General features: G+C 36.9%; 1 protein-coding gene across 2 annotated transcripts in view; it reads left to right on the top strand.

Annotated features, from left to right (window-relative positions):
* Positions 1-14,960, top strand: part of EPHA6 (EPH receptor A6) — a 1,018,858-nt gene that overhangs the window by 105,706 nt on the left and 898,192 nt on the right. The gene's annotated exons all lie outside the window — the stretch shown is intronic.

Genomic DNA, 14,960 nt, shown 5'->3' with positions numbered 1-14,960 from the left:
TTTCCAATGAATCAGTTCTTCACATCAGGTGGCCAAAGTATTGGAGTTTCAGCTTCAGCATCAGTATTTCCAATGAATATTCAGGACCGATTTCCTTTAGGATTGACTGGTTGGATCTCCTTGCAGTCCAAGGGACTCTCAAGAGTCTTCTCCAACACCACAGTTCAAAAGCATCAATTCTTCGGTGCTCAGCCTTCTTCAGAGCCCACCTCTCACATCCATACATGACCACAGGAAATATAGTATAGTCCAACCCCAAACCCAAAACTCCCTTATCGAAATAAGTATATTAGAAATGTTACAGACATTAGATAACACAACTAGGTAAATGTTGATTAGTTGCTAATTCCTGTTTGACTCTTTTGTAACCCTATGGACTGTAGCCCACCAGGCTCCTCCCTCTATGTAATTTCTGAGGCAATAATACTGGAGTGGGTTGCCATTTCTTTCCCCAAAGGATCTTTCCCACTCAGGGATCGAACCTGCATCTCCTGCATTGGTAGGTGGATTCTTTACCACTGAGCCATCTAGGAAACCCAGAGAAATTTTAGAGTTTGTCCTTCTCATGCCATCTTCTTAGTAAATTAACCAAGAGGCATATTGAAGATTCTCCACTATGGTTAGTGCCTGGATGCCATATTCCCTCAACTGTAACTTAATGAGACAAAGGTAGACACTTGATCAAAAGACATCTAATTAATGGCTTATCAGCTACCTGTCACCTCTCGTATATGTTTTCCATAAATGGCTAAATCAATCAAATTGTTTTTTAAGAATTTAGGGCTTCTAAGTTCAGAGCTGAAGAGAATTACAATCAGAAACTTGTGCCATAAAGATACACTTAAAGATTCATGCGTGAAAAAGTAGAGCAGAGGAGTTCTGATAAACCAAAGTCATGTGCAAGTAAATGTTCTAAGAGAGTGAAAAAGAAAATAAAACAGCAGTTAAAGGGCAACCAGTCAGTCATAAGAGGAGCATGGAGAACGTAGCACATGCAGAGAAAAATCATGAGAAAATAACAGAGTGGGGTAGTCAGTACTCCTGGAGCTGACTAGGTTGCTGCTAAATCTCCAAGCCTAGTTCTTTAATATTCTTAAAATAAGTCCAGGTTCGATGCACGATACTGGATGCTTGGGGCTAGTGCACTGGGACGACCCAGAGGGATGGTATGGGGAGGGAGGAGGGAGGAGGGTTCAGGATGGGGAACACATGTATACCTGTGGTGGATTCATTTCGATATTTGGCAAAACTAATACAATTATGTAAAGTTTAAAAATAAAATAAAATAAAAATTATATTTGCATGAATTACCAAATTGTAAAGGCAGATTGTAAACTTGATGATGATGATGACTACAATGATGATGAGAAAAAATAGGAGACAGCAGTATATTAAATTCAACCAAGAAATGTGAAAAGCCATGGAAGTTAGGGTTCCTTAAGGAGAATACAGGAACATGAGTCATCCAGAGCGATAGGCCTTCTTTTATCAACTCTTGCATGGGTAAATGACCTCCTATGCATGCAAGCAACTGGGGAAATAGGTGAATGATTATTATTTATTAGACTCCATAAATTTTTAAATATTTAATACCTGAGTAACCATGAGATGTGACACTTCTCTCTGCACTATCTCAGAATATTCCTTCCCATATAACAGTCCCTGCAAGTAAGTAAGTAAATGGATTTATGCCTTATTTTTTACCAGTTTAATGAATGTGTATTGGATAGTGATGAAATTAATTCCATGGGAAGGTGGAGGAATAAGAGAAAAAACAGGTAACAAAAAATTAAGAAATCAGATGTGAAAGTATTTTCTGACATCTGTGAATTTGTAATTAGCTTCATATTCTCAGGGCAACTGAAAAATAAGTATATATCCTATTCATTTTCCAGTATCTCCATTGTTCTTTAATGTGTAGCCTTAAAAGATGTCTTCTTGCAAACATATCTATTTTAAAAGATATGGTTTACTTTAATCCAGCTCCCTTTGATTTACATAATGTAGTCTTTTCTTTATTCATTTTTGCATTGTTATTTATAAAACTTTAATGTAGTTTCCTACTTCTAAGAGAAGTTTCCAGTTGTCCTTTTAAAATGAATTCCTAAATTATATAATCCAAGCTAAGGTTCTGGTTTTATCAGAAAGTTCTAATTGTTTTAACTATAGTCATCCCAGATATTTATAAATCATTTCATTTGTAAGTGTAAGTGTCTATGTCTCAATCTAAAGCAAGCACATGCAAAATTAAATTCTCTCATGAAAGCCTATAGGATTATTAATGAAATACTAAACTAGATGAAACATAGTAGGCCACATATTTTTATAAGTTTAGTTATATTTTAAGTGATTGACTTAACTGTATGCCCTATGACTGGTCGTGGTGGTTTAGTCACGAAGTCGTGTCTGACTCTTATGACCCCATGGACTGTAGCCCACCAGGCTCCTTTATCCATGGGATTTTGCAGGCCAGAATACTGGAGTCAGTTGCCATTTTCTTCTCCAGGGGATCTTACTGACCCAGGGATTGAACTTGGGTCTCCCTGTACTACAGGCAGATTCTCTAACTGAGCTACCAGGGAAGTTCCATGACCAGTTACCAAATTCTATTGATTCTACCTCCTAAAGCTCTTTCAAATCAGTCTTTATCACTAATGTATCAGTTTGGCTTCTCCAAATTACCATGATTGTGTTTTAAATTGCCCACTTACTTTGGGTCTTCTCTGCCCCTTTCCAATCCATCCTTCATCTTGTTCCCAGAACTGATCACCTAAAGTGAAGACCTAACCATGGCCCTATTCTGCCTAATCCCTGCTTCCCTTACCTATATCATTTAACCTGTGGCCCACAGTTTCCTCTGTTTTATTTTCAGCCACTCTACCTTCTACCTTTTTGTGAGACTTTTGTAGTTTCTTTCATGTAATTTGTTTCCTCTTATCTCTGGATGTAAGACAATGCTGTTGAATTTATCTGGAAAGTACTCTTGCCAACTCCCACCTTCCCTGGCTTTCATATACATATGAAATACATACATATATACATCATACATATATATTTATGTATATATACATACATACATATATATTTTTTAAGACACAGCAGATTTTCTATCTTTTATGAGAACTTTTATACTACCAAAGGTTGAATTCAGAAACTTTTCTGAAGACACCAGGGACTCAGTGTATATCACAACGTTTATCTCATGATATTTAAATATCTGTCTCTTACTAGCATTTTAACTGTTGGAAGGATGGACTGGGTGTGTCACTTTGAGTTAGTGAATGCCATATGACAAATGTTCAGTAAAAGTTGGTTGAATAGCTAAACAGATGTACAAGTAATAAATTTTTTTAACGTACATATTGGTTAAAGGCTTATTATGCAGCTCTCACTGGTGCTGGAACAATTTGTTATTGACTTTGGGCATAATCATATGTTTAAAAAAGCCCAAATGATTGTGAAAATTTAACTCTCTTATTCAGGATTGGTTTTGAGTGCAAGTAAAACAGTGTATACCTTTACTCTCATTTTCATATTTCACACAATCCATTCATCTTCTTATTATCCATTTTCTCACTAAAATTGATATTGAAAGGTGGGTGGGAAAGATATTTACCTATGAAATAAAAAGACCATAAAAGAGCTTATAAGCTATTTAAGCAACACCAATCAAGACATAATACCCTTCCAAAGAATTAATGATCAGTTTAGAAGAGTTGATGATCTGAATCACATCTGGGAAATATTAACCCCAGATGGTTATTGGTACTGTACCTTGTTATTAAGATAAAAATAAAAAATGAAGCATATGGATTTTTAATGGTTGATAGATGGACTGCAAACTTTAGAGAATTTATACTAACCAGTTGAGCTTTCAAAAAGCATAGGTCAGTGTTAAATGTTAAATAGGTTCTGTACTCTGTATTCCATGCAAATAGTATTTTTTTATCTAATGTACCACAGTAAGCAAATTAGCTTCTTAAAGTGGTTGACTTTATTTTAGCAAAAAAAAAAAAAAATGTTGTGTTCATAAATGTAATGCTTAGCTTAACTTAGTCTTCATATCCTTCCTGATTAGGTAGCAATATATACAACAGTGGGCTTCCCTCATAACTCAGTTGGTAAAGAATCCACCTGCAATGGAGGAGACCCTGGTTCGATTCCTGGGTCGGGAAGATCCGCTGGAGATGGGATAGGCTACCCACTCCAGTATTCTTGGGCTACCCTTATGACTCAGTTGGTAAAGAATCTGCCTGCAATGTGGGAGACCTGGGTTTGATCCCTGTTTTGGGAAGATCCCTGGAGAAGGGAAAGGCTTCCCACTCCAGTGGCCTGGAGAATTCTATGGACTGTGTAGTCCATGGGGTCACAAAGAGTTGGACACACTGAGTGACTTTCATTTTCACAACACATTCACATGAGTACACCTAACTGCTAGGGAGGTGGAAAATATAAGTAATTCTGGGAAGAAGAGGAAATGGACTTTAGGTGAGTAAACTAAATTGCCAGTCATGAGACAATATTCTTTCTCCTTTTTTTTTTTTTAAGTTCTCATTAACAGAACCTTAATTTTGAGAAAGTACTATATCCAACTAAAAAACCCCTCAGTTTCTAGTATATTTTGCAATTGTTGTTTAGTTCTTAAGTCATGTTCTACTCTTGTGACCCCATGGACTGTAGCACTCTAGGCTCTTCAACCCATGGGATTTCCCAGGCAAGAATACTGGAGCAGGTTGCCATTTCCTTCTCCAGGGAATCTTCTTACCCAAGTCTTCTGCATTGGTAGGCAGACTCTTTACAGCTGAGCCACCGGGGGGAGATCATTAGTTGTAACCAAAATACTGTTCTAGCCAATAAGATGTAAATGGAGGTGTTTTGTGGAATTCCCAGGAAAGTTACTTAGAAATGAGCTCTGTCAACTAGAAGTCAGCTTTTTGCTGTCTAGAATTAAATACAATGTCTTAGAGTTTCAGCAGACACCTTGAATCCTGAGGTGAAATTGAGGATAAGATTGTATGCTAGGATGATAGAGTTGCATATTGTACAGTCATTAAAATTTTATGTGTGGTATTAACTTAAATAGCATTAGAATATTGTCCTATATAATATTAAGTGAAGTAAAGAGCAAAACATTTCTAATCTTTATTTATAAAATGTGTATGCTGTAATAACATGAAAGAAAATAAAACCACTTATTAAGACTGTTTGGCTAAAGGTCATGAGAATATGGTAATTTTTTTTTGTTCATATTTTGTATTTTTAATGTTCTCTAAAGTAGGTAGATATTCCTTTTAATGTTAAAATTGATATTTACTAAATGTTTATTTTATGTTCTAGTACATATTTTATTAATTTGTACTGTTGTATAATTTTAAAAGGATTTAGAGTGGTTTAGTGTTGAAATTTTCCCAAACATCAAATATTAGTAGAAAATTATTTCAGGATACCCCTGGAATCCAGGGATTAATATATAAAATTAATATAGGTTAAATATATTTAGAAATATACCTTAAAAGACCATTGTATGTTTTCTGAGATTAGAAAGAAGAATATGCAGAATTTTATTAGATACTAAGAGATGTTATTTATAAATGACATAAAAAATAAGAAAGACTGCCTTAGTTCAAATGGCAAAAATTATGATTGAGAGAGGAAAGGATTGTCGGTATTTATTGAGTAGTGTCATCAATTTTTAAAATCTTATCTATCCAAACATCCAGGAACTATTCATTAAAAGCCTATGATAGAAGACCTTTTATATATGTGTTGGTTTTTGTAAATTTTTCATTTATTTATTAACTTTGATGATTTTTAACTGCAAATCATCTATTCAAAATGTTACGACCAGCCTTTTGCAAAAAGGCATTTAAGATTATCAGTTTTTTTAAAAAAGTATGAACAATATGTCTGTCTTCTATCCTATTAGTCATTAAAACACTACCACAGAATTAAAATAGTTATTTCTCCCAATATAATTCATGGTATATGATTTTAGGAAAAAATAATATAAAACCAATTGTTACAGTTTTTTTGTTATAAAAAGGTAGTATGATTTTTAGAAATGTGTTTTATTATCATTTCCATACCAATACATTGATAAAAAAGTTTTTGTATCAGCACCAATTGCAATCAGTAGAACTTATTTTATGTGTTTTATGCTGAGCTTCAGATCAGTACCACACCTCCCCTACACACAAACATATACACACTCTCTGGCCCTCTCTGTTTACTGAGGCTCTTGATGCTGAGTAGTGATTTTGCTGTGTATATTAACAGACAAAATTTCTTCTCAGTGCAGCTATTTCCTCATTATCTAATTTACTTTAAACCAAATCTTAGTAGGTTCTAGCAACAGACCACAGTGGATAAAAAAAGAGGGCAAGCTACCATTTGCTCTGGTTCTTTAGATTTACACCTAGGAAGCAAGGAGGATGTTGTTCAGTCTTAAAAGCATCTTTCTGTAGTCTCAGCTGTGGACTGAGACTATTTGTAGACTCATTCTTCATTTAGAAAAGCAGTCTGCACCCAGTGTCTTCAAATTATGTTTTTCTGTAGCCCATTTCCTTCTACATAAAAAGAAATGTGCTATTTGTCTCTGAGAAGATGTTAACAAATATAATCAGGAATTCTAATGTAGCTGCATATATTAGAATACCATAATTCAGGGCTGTGCCATTTCATTTGTGTCCAATTCTTTGCAACCCCATGGACTGTAGCCCACCAGGAGCCTCTGTCCATGGCATTTTTCCATGCAAAAATATTGGAGTTGGTTGCCATTTTCTCCTCGAGGGGATCTTTGGAACCCATCTCTAGCATCTCCTACAATGGCAGGCAATTCTTTACCATTGAGCTACCTGGGAGGAGGAAGGTACTAACTAATTTTAATTAAAGTGTAGCTCATATGTCCTTTATGTGAGAATTTTTAAACATGGGTTCCAGAATTCATAAATATTCTGTAAATGTACTGATTAATAATGTGGACGATCTTATAGAAATCTTCATAGTGATTTTTGGCCTCAAAATTTATCTGATTTGGTAATTTCTACCTTTGCCCAATCAAAGTATAGTGTGGAGGAATAAACTAATTTTTGTTTTCAATGGTGGACTTTCCAATCCTGCCACTTAGTGCCAGAAGGCTCTTAAGACAAAAATGTCTTGTCCCTCAATTCATAACTTTTTAATACTAAAGTCTTAAGACTTCACAACATAAAAATGAATGAAAAGGAAAACTATTGATACTAAACATTTTATATTACTGGAGTTTTAAGTAATTAATATTGTTACAGTTACCTGTTCTGAAGTAAATTTTACTAAAGAAAACATTTATTGAAACTAATATTTGAAGTAATATTAAAGAAGGAAATATCTACTAAAACAAATGATACATAATTGAAATTTAACCTTAACTAGAACAAAACCTAGAGACAGAGGGCTGCTTTTAGATAATGTTTTACCATCATTGTCCAAACTGTGTTTAATCTTAAAGCAATGCGTGCGTGCTTAATCACTTCAGTCATGTCCAACTCTCTGTGACCCCATGGACCATGGCCCACCATGCTCCTCCATCCATGGGATTCTCCAGGCAAGAATACTGGAATGGGTTGCCATTTCCTTCTCCAGAGATAAAGTATGAAGCGAGTGAAGTGAGTGAAGTGAAGTCGCTCAGTCGTGTCTGACTCTTTGCAACCCCATGGACTTCAGCCCACCAGGCTCTTCCGTCCATGGGATTTTTCCAAGCAAGAGTACTGGAGTGGGTTGCCATTTCCTTCTCTTCTTAAAGCAATGAACTCTGCCTATATAATTATTTAATATTGAATTATCAATGTTTTATTGGGAGCCATGTGAAGGACATAGATTAATACTGGAATGGGAAAACCATTGCTGATAGAAGTAACTTGTCATGGCATAAACAATAGAGAACACAGTTTAACCTCAGCAATACCTTCCTGCTTTCTGCATCTCCTCCTTCTTTTCATGATTGTATCTCTAATTTGGGTAGTCAGAGTAATCACTAAAAATTGCAAGGGATTTTTTATTCCCATTTTTTTCCCTTTTATAAATTGCTTAATTTTTAGAACCAGTGCTTCTTTATGTATACTTGTAAGAAATGTAATTTCAGTAACCCACTAGGTAAAAAGACAAACTAATCAATAATTATGGTAGATAATACTATATACTGTGTGATGATATTTGTTTATGCTTATCATGTACTAGTTTCCTAGGCTACTGTGATAAATTTTCACAGGTTGGTGGCTTAAAACAATAGCAGCTTATTCTCTCATAGTTTTGGAGGCCAGAAGTCTGAAATCAAGGCATTGTCAATGTCAAGCTCCCTCTAAAGTTTCTAGGAAAGAGTCTTTCTTTGCATCTCCCGAACTTGTGGTGTTGGCCATTAATCCTTGGCATCCCTTGGCTTGTAGTTGTGTCACTCCATTAGCTCAAATGGTAAAGAATCTGACTGCAATGCAGGAGACACAGGTTCAATCCCTGGGTTGGGAAGATCTTCTGGAGAAGGGAATGGCAATCCACTCCAGTGTACTTTCCTGGAGAATCCCATGGACAGAGGAGCCTGGTGAGCTACAGGCTATGGGGTCACAGAGTCAGACATGATTGAGCAACTAACCACTACTATTTTTGCCTCCATTTTTCTATGGCTGTGTTCTCTCTGTGTGTATCTGTGTCTTCACAGGGTATTCTGAAATGGACACCAGTCATTATGATCTTATCTTGATTACATCTATTTCAGATGAAGTCATTTTTACAGGTTCTAGATGAATGTGAAATTTGTGGGGTCACTATTCAACCTAGGGCTTGTCAGCATATTAACTTTTTGTAGTGCTATAAAAGGTATACTCTTTATTTAAATTAGAGCAATATGACAGTAAAATATGCAGGCTGATTCAATATGAAGTCAGTATTGTTTCTCAGTGTCTGTTTCTTTCTTCAAGGTCAACATCTGATGTTCTGAGTATATCATCAAGCATGTACTCATCAAAAAGTAGCTGAAAAGCTAAGGAGAGCTAACCACATATGCATTAGTAAAAAACATTAGTTATATGCTGGTAAAATAATTGCTCCATGTCTTCTATCTTTTAATATTTCATTATAAGCAGTAGTCCTATTGTCCTAGTGAATCCTGTCTTTAGTAAAATTTAAAGATGTGCTGTTAAATTCCACACAGAGAATAATGGAAATAAAGGAATTTGGGAAATTTGCATACTTTCTCCAAGTTTAGGAAGTACTCTTAATTCACAGTTTTGCTATAGCCTTCAACAGCCTTATATAGATGATCTTGAAATGTTTCTGAAATGATGGAAACATGTAATTATTTTCTATTAACTCTTTGTGGTCTTTATGGGTATTTCCCTCTGTCAGGGTTTGGTCTATCCTGTACTGTGACTACAGGAGAAGGCAATGGCAGCCCACTCCAGTACACTTGCCTGGAAAATCCCATGGATGGAGGAGCCTGGAAGGCTACATTCCATGGGATCACTAAGAGTCGGAAATGACTGAGCGACTTCACTTTCACTTTTCACTTTCATGCATCGGAGAAGGAAATGGCAACCCACTCCAGTGTTCTTGCCTGGAAAATCCCAGGGACGGGGGAGCCTGGTGGGCTGCCGTCTCTGGGGTCGCACAGAGTCGGACACGACTGAAGCGACTTAGCAGCAGCAGTACTGTGACTCAATGACAAAGTAAATTATTATCCAAGATGGTCCCTTTTGAAGAAGAGATGAGCATTATAATGATTACTTTGGGATAATAAATATAAGCAGGGTATTAAATCCTTCTAGCTATTTATTAATTTACTGATCTTCTTGGTAATTGGAATAATTGTGTCTCTCACATGCCTCAGCACAGATAAAAGTAATGATCAGACATAGCTTCTTTCACTCATGGTTAATATTTCATAGTCACTGAGCTAAGGAGGGGGAGGATAATAATCCAGTGAGTTGACTGTAAATTGGGGTTCTGTTTTGTATAATCCCATGGAGAAGAAAATATAAAAGGTATTATTTGTTTAAGTTAAAGCCTCTTATGTAACAAATTAAATATTATTCTTATACACACGTCCCTTTAATCCTGGGTGTTTGATTACTACAAATGATATTAAATGTTATTGAATATCATCAGAATATTATTGAAAATATTCTGAAAGGAGACTTAAGTGTTCTTTACAAAAAAAAAAAAAGTTCCACTAATCCTGATGATTTACCCTTCATGGCAAATATATGGGGAAAAAATGAAAATAGTGACAGACTTTATTTTCTTGGGCTCCAAAATAACTATAGATGGTGACTGCTGCCATGAAATTAGAAGAAGCTTGCTCCTTGGAAAAAAAGCTATGATAAACCTAGACAGCATATTAAAAAGTGGAGACATCATTTTGCCAACAAAGGTCCATATAGTCAATAAAAGAAAGTTACATGGCTCAAAATAGCCTGGAGTTAAAACTCCCTTCCAGGTCCTCCCCACCATTCTAGACAAAACAAAGAACTCTCTCACTGAAGAAAAAAATGGACACTAAGTTTGATTACGCCCAGCTCCCAGCTGGTCCCAGACTCTGGCTGATCTCCAGAATTCCTTGCCCCAGTTGTTTAAGCGATGCTATGCTATGCTAAGTCACTTCAGTCGTGTCCGACTCTGTGCGACCCCACAGATGGCAGCCCACCAGGCTCCCCCGTCCCTGGGATTCTCCAGGCAAGAACACTGGAGTGGGCTGCCATTTCCTTCTCCAATGCATGAAAGTGAAAAGTGAAAGTGAAGTCGCTCAGTTGTGTCCGACTCTTAGCGACCCCATGGACTGCAGCCTACCAGGCTCCTCCATCCATGGGATTTTCCAAGCAAGAGTACTAGAGTGGGGTGCCACTGCCTTCTCTGTTTAAGCGATAACTAGTCTGAACAACCTTGGAGAAGAACAGGCCCCCTAAGACAGTAGATTTCCACATATATGCCTATATATACTTACTTTTTTCTTGGGTTAGTACAGCAGCTCATTTATCTGACTGCTACACCTTCTTGCTTCATTAAAGGTAATCTGTTTTTGTAAAGTGCCAGTATCCTTCTTTTTCTGAACCTCACCTTCTCTAACTCCCTTACCCTACAGTCAAAGCTCTGGTTTTTCCAGTAGTCATGTATAGATGTGAGAGTTGGACTGTAAAGAAGGATAAGTGCCAAAGAATTGAGGCTTTCAAACTGTGATGCTGGAGAAGACTCTTGAGAGTCACTTGGACACCAGGGAGATCAAACCAGCCAATCCTAATGTATATTAACCTGAATATTCATTGGAAGGACTGATGCTGAAGCTCCAGTACTTTGGTCACCTGTTGGAAAGAGCCAACTCATTGGAAAAGACCTTGATGCTGGGAAAGATTGAGGGCAAGAGGAAAAGGAGGTGATAGAGGATGAGATGGCTGGATGGCATTACTGTTTCAATGGACATGAGTTTGAGTAAACCCTGTGAGATTATGAAGACATGGAGACCTGGCATGCTACAGTCCACAGAGTTGCAAAAAGTCATACATGACTGAGTGAACAACAACAATAATCTTGATGATAACTGTTTTAGAGGGAAAGTATAGAATTTTCTTTTTAAGATCCTCAATTCAAAGTAAATGCAAATTAAGTTATATAAATTCATCTGTTGAGTCTCATAGACACTATGTGGAAAGATATGTTTCAGGGATATATTTTCAATGTTCAGTTATAAGACAAAGCAAAGGAAATCAAGATAGAGGAATAAAGAAGAAAGTGAATACAGTGTATATAAGAATATAGAAAATAGTGAAGGAAAGAGAAGGGGCTTCTGAGGTACAGAGATGTAATCTGTGTGGCTGTAATGACAAACGTGAAAAGAAATGTTTGGTTTTGGAAGTTCTTTTTTATCTGTAGAATTTAATGGTATTAGAAGTTTTACAAAGAGGATTTTTGCCACATGAATAGGCTCTGGTGTGTGCCAATGTGATTAAGCATCCTATTTATCTCTGTCAGTCATGGCCCTTCAAAGACTGATTTCAAAGAATTACTGGTTATGAGCAGGAGGACATAAGGAAACATTTGAAAGAACAACTGATTAATGATATTACAGAGTCCTGTAATTGCTATGCAAAACCTACAGTGTTGTGTGAATAAAATTAAAAACTAGAATATCCATGGATTTCCATGTTCTGAGTCTTTGCCTGAAAAATGTATTAATATATCAGGCCACAGATTAATGATAAACTTGACTGCCTAGCTAAATAGGAAATGGTGATCAGTATTGATTCTAAATACACATTTTGCTGGGAGTAGAAAAGGATTGTATCATTTCTATTGTGACATTTTGTGCCTAGAGGAGCATGTTAGGAGGGGCTAGAACTCATGGAGAATGAAACCTTCAGTAAGACAATACAAAGCTTCTGCACATCAAAGGAAACTATTAGCAAGGTGAAAAGGCAGCCTTCAGAATGGGAGAAAATAATAGCAAATGAACCAACTGACAAACAACTAATCTCAAAAATATACAAGCAACTCCTACAGCTCAACTCCAGAAAAATAAATGACCCAATCAAAAAATGGCCCAAAGAACTAAATAGACATTTCTCCAAAGAAGACATACAGATGGCTAACAAACACATGAAAATATGTTCAACATCACTCATTATCAGAGAAATGTAAATCAAAACCACTATGAGGTACCATTTCACACCAGTCAGAATGGCTGCGATCCAAAAGTCTACAAGCAATAAATGCTGGAGAGGGTGTGGAGAAAAGGGAACCCTCTTACACTGTTGGTGGGAATGCAAACTAGTACAGCCACTATGGAGAACAGTGTGGAGATTCCTTAAAAAACTGGAAATAGAACTGCCTTATGATCCAGCAATCCCACTGCTGGGCATACACACTGAGGAAACCAGAAGGGAAAGAGACACGTGTACCCCAATGTTCATCGCAGCACTGTTTATAATAGCCAGGACATGGAAGCAACCTAGATGTCCATCAGCAGATGAATGGATAAGAAAGCAGTGGTACATATACACAATGGAGTATTACTCAGCCATTAAAAAGAATACATTAGAATCAGTTCTAATGAGGCGGATGAAACTGGAGCCTATTATACAGAGTGAAGTAAGCCAGAAAGAAAAACACCAATACTAACGCAAATATATGGAATTTAGAAAGATGGTAACAATAACCCAGTGTACGAGACAGCAAAAGAGACACTGATGTATAGAACAGTCTTATGGACTCTGTGGGAGAGGGAGAGGGTGGGAAGATTTGGGAGAATGGCATTGAAACATGTATAATATCATGTATGAAACGAGTTGCCAGTCCAGGTTCGATGCACGATACTGGATGCTTGGGGCTAGTGCACTGGGAAGACCCAGAGGGATGGTATGGGGAGGGAGGAGGGAGGAGGGTTCAGGATGGGGAATACATGTATACCTGTGGCAGATTCATTTTGATATTTGGCAAAACATACAATTTGTAAAGTTTAAAAATAAAATAAAATTTAAAAAAAAAGGCAAAAAAAAAAAAAAGACAATCCAGTTTTCTCAATTCATGAGACTCCCATCAGCCTGGAGATATTGCAGTACTCTGCTGTGGGCTCCTTAGGTAAACCCAAAGTATATTCGTGGAACTTGCAGCAGGCCCAAATAATTGAGTATGCTAAATACTTTAGTATGAGGAAAGAGTGCATATACTGGCTGTTAAAGGGAAAAAAAATTGATGTGAGTGTGTGTGTAGATTGATAGACAGTCAAGATAGTTATATATAGGTAAATAAAAGCAGATATTTCAGAACTGCATGCATAACGTAACCTTTTTTAACCTTAGAATAATATCTGCCAAAATTATTGGCCATATAAAGTGAAAGTGAAGTCGCTCAGTCATGTCTGACTCTTTGTGACCCCATGGACTGTAGCCTGCCAGGCTCCTCTATCCTTGGGATTTTCTAGGCAAGAATACTGGAGTGGGTTGCCATTTCCTTCTCTAGGGGATCTTCCCGACCCAGGGATCAAACCCGGGTTTCCTGCATTGCAGGCAGACTCTTTACCATCTGAGCCACCAGGGAAGCACACATTGGTCATATATATATATATATATATATATACACACACATACACACACATACCTATACATAAATATGTATATATATGGATAATTTACATATAGTCATAGAAAATACTTGATGAGTGACCTCAAACTTATTATACTGTAGTAATTCAACTACTTACTGAATGCAGGGTTAGTTTAAGAGGACTCTGGGAGAAATGATTTTTTATTTTATTTTTTACTATATATCTTTTCATTTAAAAAGTAGAATTATAGATGATATTCACATTCATTTTCCTTCCTTTTTAATAAGTAAGGAAAATACTTAGACTTCTAAAAAGGGGCAGGATTATTAAAATTTTGATTGTCAAAACAGAATAAAAATAAAACTACATGATTTATAAACTAAACTTACATTGAAAAGAAAGTGAAAGTGAAAGCTATTCACACAGTCCTGTCTGACTCTTTGTGATTCCATAGACTGCAGCCTGTCCTGCTCCTCTGTCCATGGAATTCTCCAGGCAAGAGAGTGGGTTGCCGTTTCCTTCTCCAAGGGATCATCCTGACCCAGAGATCAAACCCAGGTCTCCCACATTGCAGGCAGATTCTTTACCAGCTGAATCACTGTTCAGTTCAGTTCAGTCACTCAGTTGTGTCTGACTCTTTGCGACCCTACAGCACTCCAGGCCTCCCTGTCCATCACCAACTGCCAGAGTCTACCCAAACCCATGACCATTGAGTTGATGATGCCATCCAACCATCTCATCCTCTGCCATCCCCTTCTCCTCCTACCTTCAATCTTTCCCAGCATCAGGGTCTTTTCAAATGAGTCAGCTCTTTGCATCAGGTGGCCAAAGTATTGGAGTTTCAGCTTCAACATCAGTCCTTTCAATGAACACTCAGGACTGATCTCCTTTAGGATGG

The sequence above is a fragment of the Bison bison genome, unplaced genomic scaffold (genome assembly GCF_000754665.1).
Source record: "Bison bison bison isolate TAMUID 2011002044 unplaced genomic scaffold, Bison_UMD1.0 scf7180017864265, whole genome shotgun sequence".
Lineage (NCBI taxonomy): Eukaryota > Metazoa > Chordata > Mammalia > Artiodactyla > Bovidae > Bison > Bison bison.
Note: the sequence above shows the minus strand (reverse complement) of the source record. Positions and strands in the feature narration are given on the sequence as shown.